This window comes from Gopherus flavomarginatus, chromosome 1, assembly GCF_025201925.1.
Source record: "Gopherus flavomarginatus isolate rGopFla2 chromosome 1, rGopFla2.mat.asm, whole genome shotgun sequence".
Taxonomy (NCBI): Eukaryota; Metazoa; Chordata; order Testudines; family Testudinidae; genus Gopherus; species Gopherus flavomarginatus.
Genome location: NC_066617.1, coordinates 50,432,762 through 50,447,604, shown reverse-complemented (window position 1 = coordinate 50,447,604; position 14,843 = coordinate 50,432,762). Strand labels below are relative to the sequence as shown.

General features: G+C 46.9%; 1 protein-coding gene across 2 annotated transcripts in view; it reads left to right on the top strand.

The window, feature by feature from the left end:
• CAV1 (caveolin 1) overlaps positions 1-14,843 on the top strand; it is a 33,678-nt gene that overhangs the window by 16,375 nt on the left and 2,460 nt on the right. The window lies entirely within an intron of this gene.

The window sequence follows — 14,843 nt, the reverse complement described above, 5'->3', positions numbered from 1 at the left end:
GGAAAGCTAAAAGACATGAACATGCTGCAGGAAGAGTGATGTAGTCAGAAGAATGGAAATGACAACAGAACCTAGAATTGATGACAACAAAATGCATAGGTTGCCTAGTGCATATGCTGCTTGTACAGGGTTGATCCCTATGCTATGGGCAGAATCTGCTCCTCACAGGAGGGATCAGGGCGATAGTTATGACTAAGGCTCCATGTTTGTCATGGCGGTCACGCAGTCACAGATTTTGTGACTTTCTGTGACCTCCGTGTCTTCTTCAGCAGCCTGTGTGGCTGGCCCGGCAACTGCCTAAGCAGCTCAGGCAGCCCCTGGGACAAATGCACCAGCTGTTGCTGTGGCTGGCTCGGGCTCCCTGCACACCCCCCTGCCCCCGCAGCAGGTGTTGGGGGGGCTCAGGACTGAGGATTGGCATGCCAGGTGGTGCTTACCTTGGGAGGGGGCTCCCCAGAAGGGCAACAGGAACTCCCCTCCCTCAGCTCCTAGCTCCAAGTGCTGCCTCCGACCGCATGCACTGCCCCCGCAGTTCCTATTGGCCACGATTCCTAGACAATGGGAGCTGCACAACGCAGCACCCGCAATGCCCCCCTCCTCTCCCCATGGGCCATGCTCCCCCACGCCCTGATTACCCACTGCACCCCCCAGGCTGTCCCCCCCAGCACCCACGGTGGTCCCAGAGCTGCTTCCCTGAGCTGCCCCCCCAAGTTTTAGTCAAGGGTATATAGCATAAGTCCTGAACAGATCACAGCTGCGAATTTTTGTTTATTGCCTGTGACCTGTCCATGACTAAAAATATCCATGACTGAAATGTAGCTTTAGTTATGACCCACTCCCTGATCCTGTGGGCTGATCTGCACTGGCTGCATTGTGAGTTAGAGCACCCTTGGGGCTGCTCTATGTTATGCCAGCTGGCATAACTCCTAAGTGAAAATATAGCAGCTGAGAATTGGTGGAGCCCTGCTGTGTTCCCTTAATAATAATACTTCCTTCCTCCCACACTTTGCCCGTCTTGTCTATTTAGACCATAACTTGCAATACCTGCCTCATCCTATATGCTTGTACAGCACTTAACACACTGATGCTCCAGTCTTAGCTGAGGCCACTAATCACTTATGTAATTTCACTGCATTTGGGGCCATGAGCAGACTGATGTCTACATTTATTAATACTGCACATGACTGAAAGTCCCCTAATTTGACATGCTGCTTATTGGTCTTTTCACTGTCAGGAGTCAGGTTAACATCCCTACTTAATCACTGTGGAGCAACTAGGGACTTGTGGCCAGTGGAAAAGTGAAATGGGAAGATGTGGCAACGGGACATTGACTACAATTCATATGAGATGGTGTTTTCAGTATTGTGCAGCATAATGTAAAATTGATATAAAAGTTCCCATGTTTGTTAAAGCTAGTCTGGAACAGTAATCCCACCCTGATCGTTGGTGGCATGAATTAATCATTGTTTAGCCTCTCACAAACATAACGGTTCCTATGTACTTTTAGGACATTTGTGTGTGACTTGAGCAGTGCCACCATGGTATAGCAAGTACCATGACTCCGTGACATCATCTTCATCTCTTACACTTAGAACAGGCATGTCTGCCAAGAAAAGAAATATGGCCTGATTCTCCTCTCCTCAGGTGTCACTCCACAGAAGACAGTACAATTAGGCTAGTATTGTAATACAAGCAGTTACTGAGACTCAGGCCTAGAGAGAACATTCACTCTTGACTTTTCAGCCTGAAAAGCAATGAGTTTGCTTTGGAGTCATCTTTTTAAAATAAATATTTCACCATTGTAATGAATTATATGTAAATACATCTGAGCACATGGGCGATTCTAATAATTTAACAGCTTTATGAGTTCCATATAAACATATAGTTTCTTTTTTGGGGTGCCAGAAAGATAGTCTGTTTTTAAGAAAAAGGTTATGCTTGACTAAGTTAAAGATGCAGCCTCAGAAAGGCTAAAGGACTTCAGTGCAAAGTTAGTTTCCCAGTAAGATTTAATGTTTCTACTATGAGCCAGTTGAAAAAATAAATTCTCCAATAAAACAGCCAGCCAGGACAAACTCAGTCCTGTGGTCCTTCTCGATATGTGTAAACACTTTTGGCCTAATCTTAAAAACCCTTTATGCACAGAACGACCACTGAACTAATTTGAGGAGTAATTCAACTCATTGCAGAAGCAAATAAATTTATATTGTTGAATACATTTTGTGTTTCACCTACATTAGTATAATGTGATACAAAAGTGAATGTTGATGACAGGTTTTATGTGCTTAACTAGAAAATCCTTGTATAGTTTTGGGGAAAGGGCTACTATAACCTAAAACTTGTTATCTTAACTATTGTAGAAATGTCTTTTTAACAGCATGTTTTTATGTTCATGAATGAGGCAATATACACATTGCATAGATTCACACCCATATTTTCCACTCTCTGTTAGGAAGATTGGCTCTAGAAATCAGTGTTGCACGCCTTGGAATCATTTAAATTCCAGTACATGGATCACTAATCTCCAAGTTTTCTATTGAAAACCCTGTCCTAATGGAAATAATGCTTTTTTTTTTCACTTCTGCATGTATACATTTTTTTTTTTTTGTAATGTATTTGACCGGATTCAACACCACCTGACAGTTCATGTTAGCTAAACAGTGTCACAACACATCAAGCAAGGATTACTTTTCTTAACATGTGTTGCTAGATTTTGGTTAACTTGTACTTGCAAATTCATAGATTTATTTTATGGCCCAATGTGCTGCACAAAAGTATTCAGCACCATTTATAAAAGTCCAAAAGTATAAACCATTCAATCCTAACAAAGCTTTAATGGAAATACAGAGAAACTGGAGTATATTTATTTCTTTCATGTCACTCACAAGATTGCCAGCATAGCAATATGTTTCATTCATTACAGTTACACAAATTTCCATTTTCCTATCTTTGATGGTATTGAACTTGTATGACTGTATAACTTTACAGGAGAAAAGTCCCTAGTTTTCTATACTGATTTCACAGGGCGTTATTCTCTGAGTTAAAACAAAAATGCATTTATATAAGCTACAAATCATACACTGTTTGTTAATTCTTATTTGAAGAAAAGACATTTGCCAATCCTACCTTTTAAAGTTGCTATTTTTATTATTATTATATTTTAAACTAGGTCAAGTTACATTTTACAAACTCCTTATAAATTTCTGGCTCTGCACAGCTTCTATAAAAAATACATAGAGTTGTGTCTCCATTGCACGTATAACATGTTTTTCTAATGGAAGATTGATTCCATGGATGAAATCCTGGCCTCTTTGAAATCAGGAGTTTTGCCATGGACTTCAATGAGACCAGAATTTCACCCTATATGCTGTTGAACTGGTTAGAAAACTTGTTTTCATTTGGTGAAATAATTCTTTTAGATCACTTTTGTGGTCTTAGAGCCTTCTTCAGATTGGCAGATGATGAAACAAGTATCATTATAGCATGCTATTTGCAGAACCAGGGAGAAGAATTAGGCTGGGAATGGAAACCTACAAGTAGCCAGGGCTTGGGGAGAAGTCTTAGGCCTAGTAACACACCAAATTATGCTAAAATGATATTATCCATCCTTAACCGACACTACACCAGGAAGTTGATTCCATAGGCGGCAGGGTATATATGTTTGCGGTGCCTGGGCTCCAGGAATATTCAAGGCTGTGGGGGCCCTGCTCCAGCAATATTTGGAGCTGGGTCTCTCCCCCGGCCCTGCCTGGATCGGCCCCAGCCCCCGCAGGCCTCCCCCCACCCCGTCGCGTCCCTGCCTGGAGCAGGTCCCAGCCTCCGCCTGCCACCCCCGCGTATCCCCCACCGCCGCATCTCTGCCTGACGGAAAGCAGCGCGCGCCTCTCCCCTGCCTGCTTGCGCTGCCAGAGATCGGCTCCCGGCAGAACTGCTGTCTGCTGCCCCCGGGTCCTAGCACCTGCTCTTCACTAATGGCAAGGCAGGCTGCCCTTACCCTGTGCTTCCACCCTCGCCTTGAGCCTCCCCAACACCCCAAACCCCTCATCCCCAGCCAGAGCCCTCATCCCCCCCACACCCTAATCCTCTGCCCCAGCCCTCAGCCCCCCCACATCATGAGCCCCACAGCCCTCACCCCGCACCCCAAACCTCTGCTCTAGCCCTGAGTCTCCCCACATCATGAACCCCTCATCCCCAAGCCCCAGCCAGAGCCCTCATCCCCCTCACACCCTAATCCTCTGCCCCAGCCTTGAGCCTCCCCACAGCATGAACCCCTCATCATCAGCCCCAACCCTCATCCCTCCACACCCTGATCCTCTGCCCTAGCCCTGAGCCCCCTCCTGCATCATGAATCCCTCATCCTCAGCCCCACAGCCCTCACCCCTGCACTCCCTCCTATCCCCAAACTCCCTCCAAGAGCGTGCACCCCGTCCCAGAGCATGCATCGCCTCCCCCTTCCTACACCCCCACCCCCAGCCCAGAGCCTGCACCCAAACTCCGTCCCAAAGCCTGCACCCCTCACCACCTCCTGCACACCCACCCCCTGCCCCAGCCTGGAGCCTGCACCCAGCACTCAAACTCCTTCCCAGAGCCTGCACCCCTCCTGTACCCTAATCCCCAGCCCACGACCTGAACCCCATACCTCTCCCCGAAACCCCGCCCAGAGCCTTAGGTGGGTAGGGGCAGAGTTTAGGCGGGTGGAGTTGGGGGGCTGGGTTCTGGGCGCCACCAAAATTTCTACAAACTTGCCACCCATGGTTGTATCCATTTAAACAAATCAGTTTAGAAACCGTTTTAAACGGTTGGAATTTCTGAGTGAAACCCTAGCTCCATTCAAGTGAATGGCAAAACTCACACTGATTTCAGTGGGGACAGGATTTCACCATCTGTGTGTAGATCAGCTGTTGGTTTGAGGATTAGACAGTGTTATTTTGGAATTTTCTTTTCGTGAATAAAATCAGATCCCCCATGGTGGTGACATGGCAGCTAATGACTCTAAAGCGAGAGTGTGGCTTGTGTCTGGAGCTAGGTGGAGACAGCACTAATTTACAAGGATTTACATGGTCTCCATGGAAATACAATTTTAGCTGCTTATCCATTTATGTACATGATTTGTCGTCTTTACAGGTATTACAAAAGAGGTGAATGATTACATTCCCTATCCCATAAGGTGTTAAAAATACCAGACTCCATAACCATTGGGTAGAGTAGGATGCTGCTGAGAATAGTGTAATTAACAAATGTGCTGTGCCTTAGAAAAGCACATTAAAGAACTGTTGCTCAGCGTGTGGCATATTAAGCCTGATCCAGTAAACTCATACTCTTGGCAGCAGTCTCATTTGGAGCAGCTCCTATGAGTGTATTGTTCTTTCCACCAATTTATATAATTGTTTTAATTTCTTGCAGTGGAATACTATTGTGATGTTCATTTTTCCTGTTGACCTACTGTGCTTGGTTATGTTGGCCACACTAAATATCCTGTGCCTTGGATTATATCAAACACATGTTTAGCTTCTGTGACATGGGGCTGAACTATTATGTCTCAACATGTTTCTGTTAATATTCTAATGGAAATGTTATGACAATTAAGCTTCCTGGATATTTTGGCATTTCAACAGAGACTTGTAAAACATGCATCCTTTATTGTAGCACTTCCTTCAAGTGAGTTTTTGCACAGGTTAGCTATAATAGTCAAAACTATGAAATGTGTACAAAAGGGTATTTCTTCTAAATATTAATATATTAGCCTGGCCAGGTATCTTACTAACAGAGTGTCAAACCATGATCCGTATGGGCAAGAACCAGACTACAATAAAAAGATGTTCCTAATGATTAACTCAAACTGAGAACCCCCTGACACTTCCAGAATGAAAGAGATGAATCATCGGGTGCTGATATAAATATAGCACATTAACAATTATTTGTTTGGTTTTAAAGCACAAGTTTAAAGAATTGCCTTCCCCACACACTGACTGTGAAAATTCAATAAGGGTACTAAGGGTGACATTAGAAAATTCAGCCAAGAGTGCATGTCTTTAAGTTAGAGGATTGCATGATTTGGCATGGATGGATGTAATCACTATAGACGGCTACATACTTATTTTTTAGGAGAGCTCCCAGAAGGTTGTGTTGGGCTCTCAACACATTGAAGATGCCATACTATGTCTCACAATTTTCCCCTCTCAGATACTTTGAATATGAGGGGGCTAAGATTGAAACCTGTGGCACTCCACACCTTTGGGTGGAAGGAGCAGCTCTGTCTCCTTTTCATCAGGCCCAGACAGAATCATTTTCCTGGTCTGCTAGGTTCTGATTTCAGTAGGAGCTGGATCAGTCTCTTAGAATCTGGAAGAGAGACAGGTAAATATGAATGAAAGCCAGATAGATCTCTTAGACTCACTTTGGATAAGATAAATGTGATGCATGTTGGAGCGGGAAACATTTTGTAGAATTTGCATAGACTGTGACTGCTATCTCTATTGAAGGCATCTGTCCACCTATTGCAACAATGCTTTTGCCATCTCAGTAGGCGTTTGTAGATTCCTCAGCTCCCAGAAGGTCAGAAAAATCATTGTCTTCCTCAGCTGACTGAGACACTTAATTCTTCCCCTTGAGATGCAAACCTCACTGTAACCGTTCATGCCTTTATCATTTTGAGGTTGGATTTTTGTATTACACTTTATCAGAGGATAGTCAGAAGGCCCATTAGAAGCTTCTACTCCTGTAAAATATGGTTTCCTATCTTCAGAGCAGAGCATGTTGCATCTGTGGTTCATCATATCCACTGGCTGCCAGTTCTCTGCTGGGTGAAATGTAAGGTGCTGGTTACTATTGTGACAAAGTTCCTCCTCTACCTTGGTGGGTCCTGCTCTTATTGGCAGATTTGCTCACGTCAGTGATCTCCCCCACTGTCTGGATCAACTCCTCCTGTGTCTGATCAGGAGTTGGGAGGTTTGGGGGGAACCCGGGCCTGCCTCTACTCCGAGTTCCAGCCCAGGGCCCTATGGATTTGCAGCTGTCTATAGTGCCTCTTGTAAAAGCTGTGTGACAGCTACACCTCCCTGGGCTACTTCCCCAAGGCCTCCTCCAAACACCTTCTTTATCTTCACCACAGGACCTTCCTCCTGGTGTCTGATAACGCTTGTACTCCTTAGTCCTCCAGCAGCATACCCTCTCACTCTCAGTTCCTTGTGCCTCTTGCTCCCAGCTCCTCACACGCACTTCCTCTCCTCTGGCTCCTCCCTCCCTGACTGGAGTGAGCTCCTTTTTAAACCCAGGTGCCCTGATTAGCCTGCCTTGATTGGCTGCAGGTGTTCTAATCAGCCTGTCTGCCTTAATTGGTTCTAGCAAGTTCCTGACTACTCTAGTGCAGCCCCTGCTCTCGTCACTCAGGGAACAGGAAACTACTCACCCAGTGACCAGTATATTTGCCCTCTACCAGACTCCTGCACCCCATTGGCCTGGGTCTGTCACATATCCCTCCCCCCTGCTCAACACCAAGGGGTTGGGCAGCTTGGGAAGCTAGACAGTGCACACATGACAAGCCATCAGCATTGCCATGATGGCTCCCTGCTCTGCGTTGCACACAGAACTGGAAAGGTTGGAGGGATAAGAACCACCTGGTCACCCTTGTATTCTTCTCCTTGTTCCGCTGCATCCATTGGAGAGGGGCATGATCGGTCACGAGGACAAATCTGCGCCCAAGCAAGTAGTAGAGCAATGCTTCCATGGCCCATTTTACGGCAAGGCACTCCCTCTCCACCACTGCATATTTTTGTTCCCTCGGAAGGAGTTTCCTCCAGAGGTAGAGAATTGGGTGTTCCTCCTCCCCAACCATCTGTGATCGAACGGCCCCCAACCCTACTTCCGATGCATCCGTCTGCAGGATAAATTCCTTGGTGAAATCAGGAGCTATTAGGACAGGGTTACTGCAGAGGGCAGTCCTTAGGTCTGTGAATGCTTCCTCTGCTGCATCAGACCACTTCACCAGATCAGGTCCATCTAGGTCAGTCAGGGGGCTTGCCCTTGTGGCAAAGTGGGGGATAAATCGTCGGTAATACCCCACTACACCTAGGAATGCCCGGACTTGTTTCTTGCGACGTGGTCAGGGCCAATTTTGGATGGCCTCCAACTTGTTCACTTGGGGTTTTACCAGACCTTTTCCCACAATGTAGCCAAGATATTTGGCCTCTGTAAACCCTACAGCACACTTGGCAGGGTTTGCTGTAAGGCCAGCTTGCCTGAAGGTATCAAGGACTGCCTCCACCTTCTCTAGGTGACTTTCCCAGTCTGGGGTATGAATGACCACATCGTTCAAGCAGGCAGCAGCATAACTGTTATGCGGGTGTAATAGCTTATCCATGAGGCGCTGGAAAGTAGCTGGGGCCCTATGTAGTCCAAAAAGGAGGACTGAAAAAGACCTTCTGATATAGAGAACACAGTCTTTTCCTTTGCGTCTTCCACAAGGGGAATCTGCCAGTACCCCTTTGTCAAGTCTAGAGTAGTCAAGTACCGGGCATTACCCAGACAGTCCACTAGCTCATCTATGTGAAGTATGGGGTACACGTCAAATTGGGATACTTCATTTAGTCTCCGGAAGTTGTTGCAAAACCTTGTGGTGCCATCACGTTTGGGCACCAGCACAATTGGGCTGGACCACTGACTGTGGGATTCTTCGATGATACCCAGCTCCAGCATTTTTTTTTACTTCTGCTTTTATTTCCTCCCTTTTGGCTGCTGGCACCCGATAGGGCTTCATTGTTATTCTGGCCCCAGGGTTCATGACGATGTGGTGATATGTCTCGGTTGTTCGACCCGGTTTTGTCGAGAACACATCTTGGTTCCGGAAGATCATCTCAGACACCTCATTCTTCTGGTCTGGTGTTAAATCAGGAGAAACACTCACCTGTTTGGAAGGCTTGTTTTCCTGGGTTAGGTCTTTTTGGACACTTATGCACGCCTCTTGTGCATGCCAGGGTTTCAGAAGGTTGATGTGATAAATCTGTTCTTGTTTTTGGCGTCCTGGCTGCCGCACCTTGTAGGTTACTTCTCCCACGGGTTCAACCACTTCATAGGGCCCCTGCCATTGGGCCAGAAGCTTGCTTTCTGCCATGGGTACCAACACCATCACCCGATCCCCTGGTTGGAACTGTCAGACTTTTGCCTGGCTATTGTAACAGGGTCTCTGGGCCTCCTGGGCCTTTTCCAAATGTTCCCGTACAATAAGGGTGACACGGGCTATCCGGTCTCTCATCTGTATTACATGTTCTATTATATTTCTCCCCTCATTGGGTTCTTCTTCCCAGATCTCTTTGGCGATGTCTAGTATGCCACTGGGGTGACGCCCATATAATAACTCGAAGGGGGAAAACCCAGTTGAGGCCTGAGGTACCTCCCAGATAGCGAACATAAGGTAGGGTAGTAGGGCGTCCCAATCCTTCCTGTCCCGACTTACCACCTTCCTTATCGTAGCCTTGAGGGTTCGGTTAAAACTTTCTACCAATCCATCAGTCTGCGGATGGTAGACTGAAGTTCTCAGGGTATGTATATGGAGCAGCATACAGAGGTCCTTCATTAGTTTTGACATAAATGGGGTTCCTTGGTCTGTTAATATCTCCTTTGGCAGCCCCACTCAGGCAAAGATCCCCACCAGCTCTTTGGCTATCGTTTTAGAGGCTGTGTTCCGCAGGGGGACGGCTTCTGGGTAGCGAGTAGCATAATCCAAAACAACAAGTATATATTGGTGGCCCCGAGCTGTCTTCTCCAGGGGTCCCACTAGGTCCATGGCTATTCGCTCAAAGGGGACCTCTATGATGGGAAGGGGTACTAAAGGTGCCCTCAGGTGAGGACGGGGACTGTGCAGCTGATACTCTGGGCAGGACGCACAGTACCTCCGTACTTCTTCGTGTACTCCGGGCCAGAAGAACTGTCGTAGGACTTGTGCCAGGGCCTTCTCTACCCCCAAATGCCCCCTAAAAAGTTGAGTATGAGCAAGACTTAATACAGCATTCTGGTGTTTGTGAGGTACTAGGATCTGCTGTATCTTCTGCCCCTGTACTGGTGCAACCCGGTATAAGAGATTCTTCTTCATTATGAAGTAGGGTCTTGGTCCCTGGGTTTTCCCTTCCACGGGGACCCCATCTATTTCAGTCACCTCCTTCCTAATGTTGTCGTACCTTGGGTCTTTGGCCTGGTCTCGTCCAAAATTTCCTCTTCCGGGACTAATCTGCCCAAGATCTAGGGGCCCAGTCTCTGTTGCCTCTACTGGTTCAGAAGTGTTAGGGCAGGGGTCAGACTCGGGTGCTTCTCCCTCTGGGGTGGCCTCCTTTTCAGCTGCTCGGGTCAGCCTACCTACGAGAGCGACCCTCTGGCTTTGAGTCAGTATTCGGGTTCCCAAGGCCTTAGCTGCCCTCCTTTCCCTTTTTCACTTTCTACCACGTCTGGGAATGGAAAATAAATCTGGGGACATTTCAGAGAAGACTGGGGATTGACAGTCTACTATGGAGGCCTCACTAACTTCAGGGTTCCCCTTTTCCTCCAATCCTCCTACTGGGAGTAAGTTTCCAAACCCTGGGAAGTCCCTCCCTATGAGCACCGGGTATGGGAGTTTAGGGACTACACCTGCTGCTACCTCAGTAGTGTGCCCCTGAATTTAGAGTTTACTGGGATGGTGGGGTAATAACCAACTGTCCCATGGACGCATGTTATCCCCGTACGCTTAGCCCGCAGCAACTGACTACACTTCACAAGCTTCCCCGAGACAAGCGTGATAGCACTCCCCGAATCAACCAGTGGCGTAGTCTCTACCCCATTTAGCTTTACTGGTCTGGTATACATATGTGGGGTTAGTGAGACCCCCACAAGGTGGATTAGAGAGCATGGGTCTGCCCAGTTCCCCAGGTTACACTGCATCGGCTCCTCAGCATTGGGACATTGTGCAGCTATATGTCCCCATTCCCCGCAGGCATAACATCTATATGGAGCCCTAGACATTCCCCGGTCTCTTGGTTTGGGCAGTCCAACCTCATGATCCTCTTCTCTCCCAGTTCTCTGACTCTTTGTGGCTTCTAGTGAGCCTTCAGCCCCTCTCTTTTTCCACCTGGGCTCCCCGGTGGTCCCGTCACTCGAGCTCTAGGGCTTAGTGCTGCTAGTTTAACCCAGGGTGCTTCTTCCTTAACTGGTTGGATCAGCTCCCTCGCTATCCTTCGCCTCTCTACCAGTGCAACAACCTCATCATAGGTGGAGTCTTCGCTCTGGCTTACCCAGGTACAAAGGTCTGGTGTAGTCCCTTCATGTATCAGTCGATGACCAGAACCTCTAGTATCTCTTCTGGACTTTGGGACTCCGTTCGCAACCACTTTCATGCAAGATGGATGAGGTCATACAATTGGGACCGCGGGGTTTTATTTTCCTTGTACCTCCACTCGTGATACCACTGGGCCTGCACTGCAGTCGTTACCCCAGATCTGGCCAGGATCTCTGCTTTCAACTGGGGTAGTCTGCTGCAGCCTCTTCAGGCAGATCATAGCAAGCCTTCTGGGCCTCTCCACACAGGAATAGGGAAACGATGCCAGACCACTGATCTCGAGGCCAGGCCTCCCGTAGGGCTGTCCTCGAAAAGGTCAGAAGGTATGCCTCTACATCATCCTCCCATGTCATTTTCTGCAGCCAATGGCTGGCCCAAATGAACTGCGTCCTATCATGGCCATGGTTCAGCTCTGTAAGGGTCTTTACCTGGTTTACCAGTTCTCACAACAGAGCTTGGTCTTGAGAAGCCTGGTCCATCAGCAGGCAATTAGTCTCTTGCTGCAGCCGCAGTGCCTCCTGTTGGGCAACTGCCTGGACATGGGTAGCCTCCTGCTGGGCCGCCGTAGCTTGTATCAATGCCCGCACTAAGTCTTCCATTGTGGTGGGAAAAAAATAAACCCTCTACCATTTTTTTTAAATCACCCTCCTTCTTCTGCCACGCTGTGCACACCAAGATCCCACTCCAGACACCAGTTGTGACAAAGCTCCTCCTCTACCTTGGTGGGCCCTGCTCTTATTGGCAGATTTGCTCACGTCAGTGATCTCCCCCACTGTCTGGATCAACTCCTCCTGTGTCTGATCAGGAGTTGGGAGGTTTGGGGGGAACCCGGGCCTGCCTCTACTCCGAGTTCCAGCCCAGGGCCCTATGGATTTGCAGCTGTCTATAGTGCCTCTTGTAAAAGCTGTGTGACAGCTACACCTCCCTGGGCTACTTCCCCAAGGCCTCCTCCAAACACCTTCTTTATCTTCACCACAGGACCTTCCTCCTGGTGTCTGATAACGCTTGTACTCCTTAGTCCTCCAGCAGCATACCCTCTCACTCTCAGTTCCTTGTGCCTCTTGCTCCCAGCTCCTCACACGCACTTCCTCTCCTCTGGCTCCTCCCTCCCTGACTGGAGTGAGCTCCTTTTTAAACCCAGGTGCCTTGATTAGCCTGCCTTGATTGGCTGCAGGTGTTCTAATCAGCCTGTCTGCCTTAATTGGTTCTAGCAAGTTCCTGACTACTCTAGTGCAGCCCCTGCTCTGGTCACTCAGGGAACAGAAAACTACTCACCCAGTGACCAGTATATTTGCCCTCTACCAGACTCCTGCACCCAACTGGTCTGGGTCTGTCACACTATCTATAAATCCCTAAAAGTTCTAGAACCTTGTTATCACAAAGGCCAGCTGTCCCTCTATTCCCCATCACACAATGCCAACATTTAACAGAAATGCTTTCCCTGCCTATCAAGGGTGAATGGGCCCTGGAGCTGAATGTTCCGAGCAGATGTTCCTCATTTCTAGAATTCACTCCTGCCAGAAGTGAGCTGGAGCCTGGCCACTTTTAGAACGTGATAGAAGATGAATCACATTAGTCACATCCTCCACAAACTGCAGGTTCTGTAACCCCCTGATATATGGTTTACCAATTGGTCTTCCCCACCTTTCAAGAAGTTGGCTTGCTTACCATGGGGGTGATTATGTGTGTGCTTCACATGATTGGGGAAATGTTGTTTGCTCTTGATTTAAGCTACATAAAATGTGTCTAGATTCTGAATACCTCAAATACATCTAATAAAATAATAATTTATATCTAGGGGTTTTGGTTTTCAATTTACATTGAGCTGTCAACATTTTAGAAACCATTAAATTGCTGTCATCTTAGGATGTCAAAATGACTGCCTGATTCAAATGCACCAGAAGACGTTCCTGTTGCACTGTTGAAGTCTGGAGCTCGGTTTCATGATAACATATATGTCACGATGTGAAGTGGCTGGAATTAAGCGTCCAGTCATTCAAGAGGCAGAACATGCAACATGATTCTGTTCATTACAGTAGGAATTGAAGACAAGCAGCACCTTGCAGGTTAAACCCTTTACATGATCAGGAGATATGAAAATGTTGGGTTGATATTTAATGGCTTAAATTTGTTTCTCTCAATATTTGCTCCTCTGTAATTGACTTCATAGGAAAAAAATGAGGGAAAGATGCACTATTATTTGAAAAGCTTTTACTGGGGTTTAACCTCATTCTATTAAATTAAAACAGATTTTCCAAATGCACTAAAATTGTCTAAATAATTGACTTGTAATAATTTCACATAACCACATAATGCTCCACTCATGGTGCTTTAGGAAAGCAACTATTTTGTTACAAAAATTTAGACTTTTAAATGCATAGTATTCAATTTCTCATTCTAAGAACATTTTCTTCTTTAACAAACAGATCAGCCCAGTGTCAACAGTGATGTTTATTAGAATTCAAAGGAAATTATACAAAATGTATAGCTCTTTAACATCAATACTTTATCACTTTCCTAAACCCAACAATAACTTGTTTCACTATTAAGAGGGGCCTGAAGAGACAGGACAGTAATTCACTGTCTAGTGTGATTAAGTCTAAAATTATTTAAATATTCTAAATATTTTTGCAAAATGGAAGGCTTTGCATGGAAATCTTTATTACTGTTTATAAGCCATTCATTCTACAGTATGGCATATTGTGATTTTTCAATGGAGAACTGCTATTCCTCTTTTTAATACTAGTTTTCTATTTTAGAGCATTGCATATTTACATTAGAATATATGGAGCCTAATCTTGATCTCACTTCCATGATCATATAAATTAGGAGTAACCCTAGCTACGTCTATGAAGTTTCACTGTTGCAAGTGGAAAGCAGATGTTTGTCTGCTGTATCTTCTTGTGTTCTTCAAGGATTGGTTCACAGTCAGACAGCAGCATTTCTCTACAGTGCAATTCTCCTTATATCCATCGGAGGCCTGAGAATGGTGTCCCCATTTGTTCTTCTCTTTGCTCCTTCCTTCGGGGTCCATGACCCAATTCCTCTGTGTCCAGCATAGGAGGAAACTCCAGGCCAGGAATCTGAGCTTCCATTCCAGTTACATGAACAGATCTGCTAGCCACAACTAGCAGAAACTTGTTTTATATTTTAGACACACTTCCATGCAAATGTTTCACACAGCCCACAAGATCAGTGTTTCTCAAACTGGGGTCGCCATTTGTGTAGGGAAAGCCCCTGGTGGGCCAGGCCGGTTTGTGTACCTGCCCAGTGCGCAGGTCTGGCCGATCGCGGCTCCCACGGGCCGCGGTTCAGCACTGCAGGCCAATGGGAGCTGATGGAAGTGGCGCAGGCCGAGGGACTTACCGGCCATTGCTTCCAGGAGCTCCCATTGGCCTGCAGCAGTGAACCGTGGCCAGTGGGAGCCACAATCGGCCGGACCTGCAGACGGGGCAGGTAAACAAACTGGCCCAGCCCGCCAGGGGCTTTCCCTACACAAGCAGCGACCCCAGTCTGAGAAACACTGCACAAGACTGTTCCA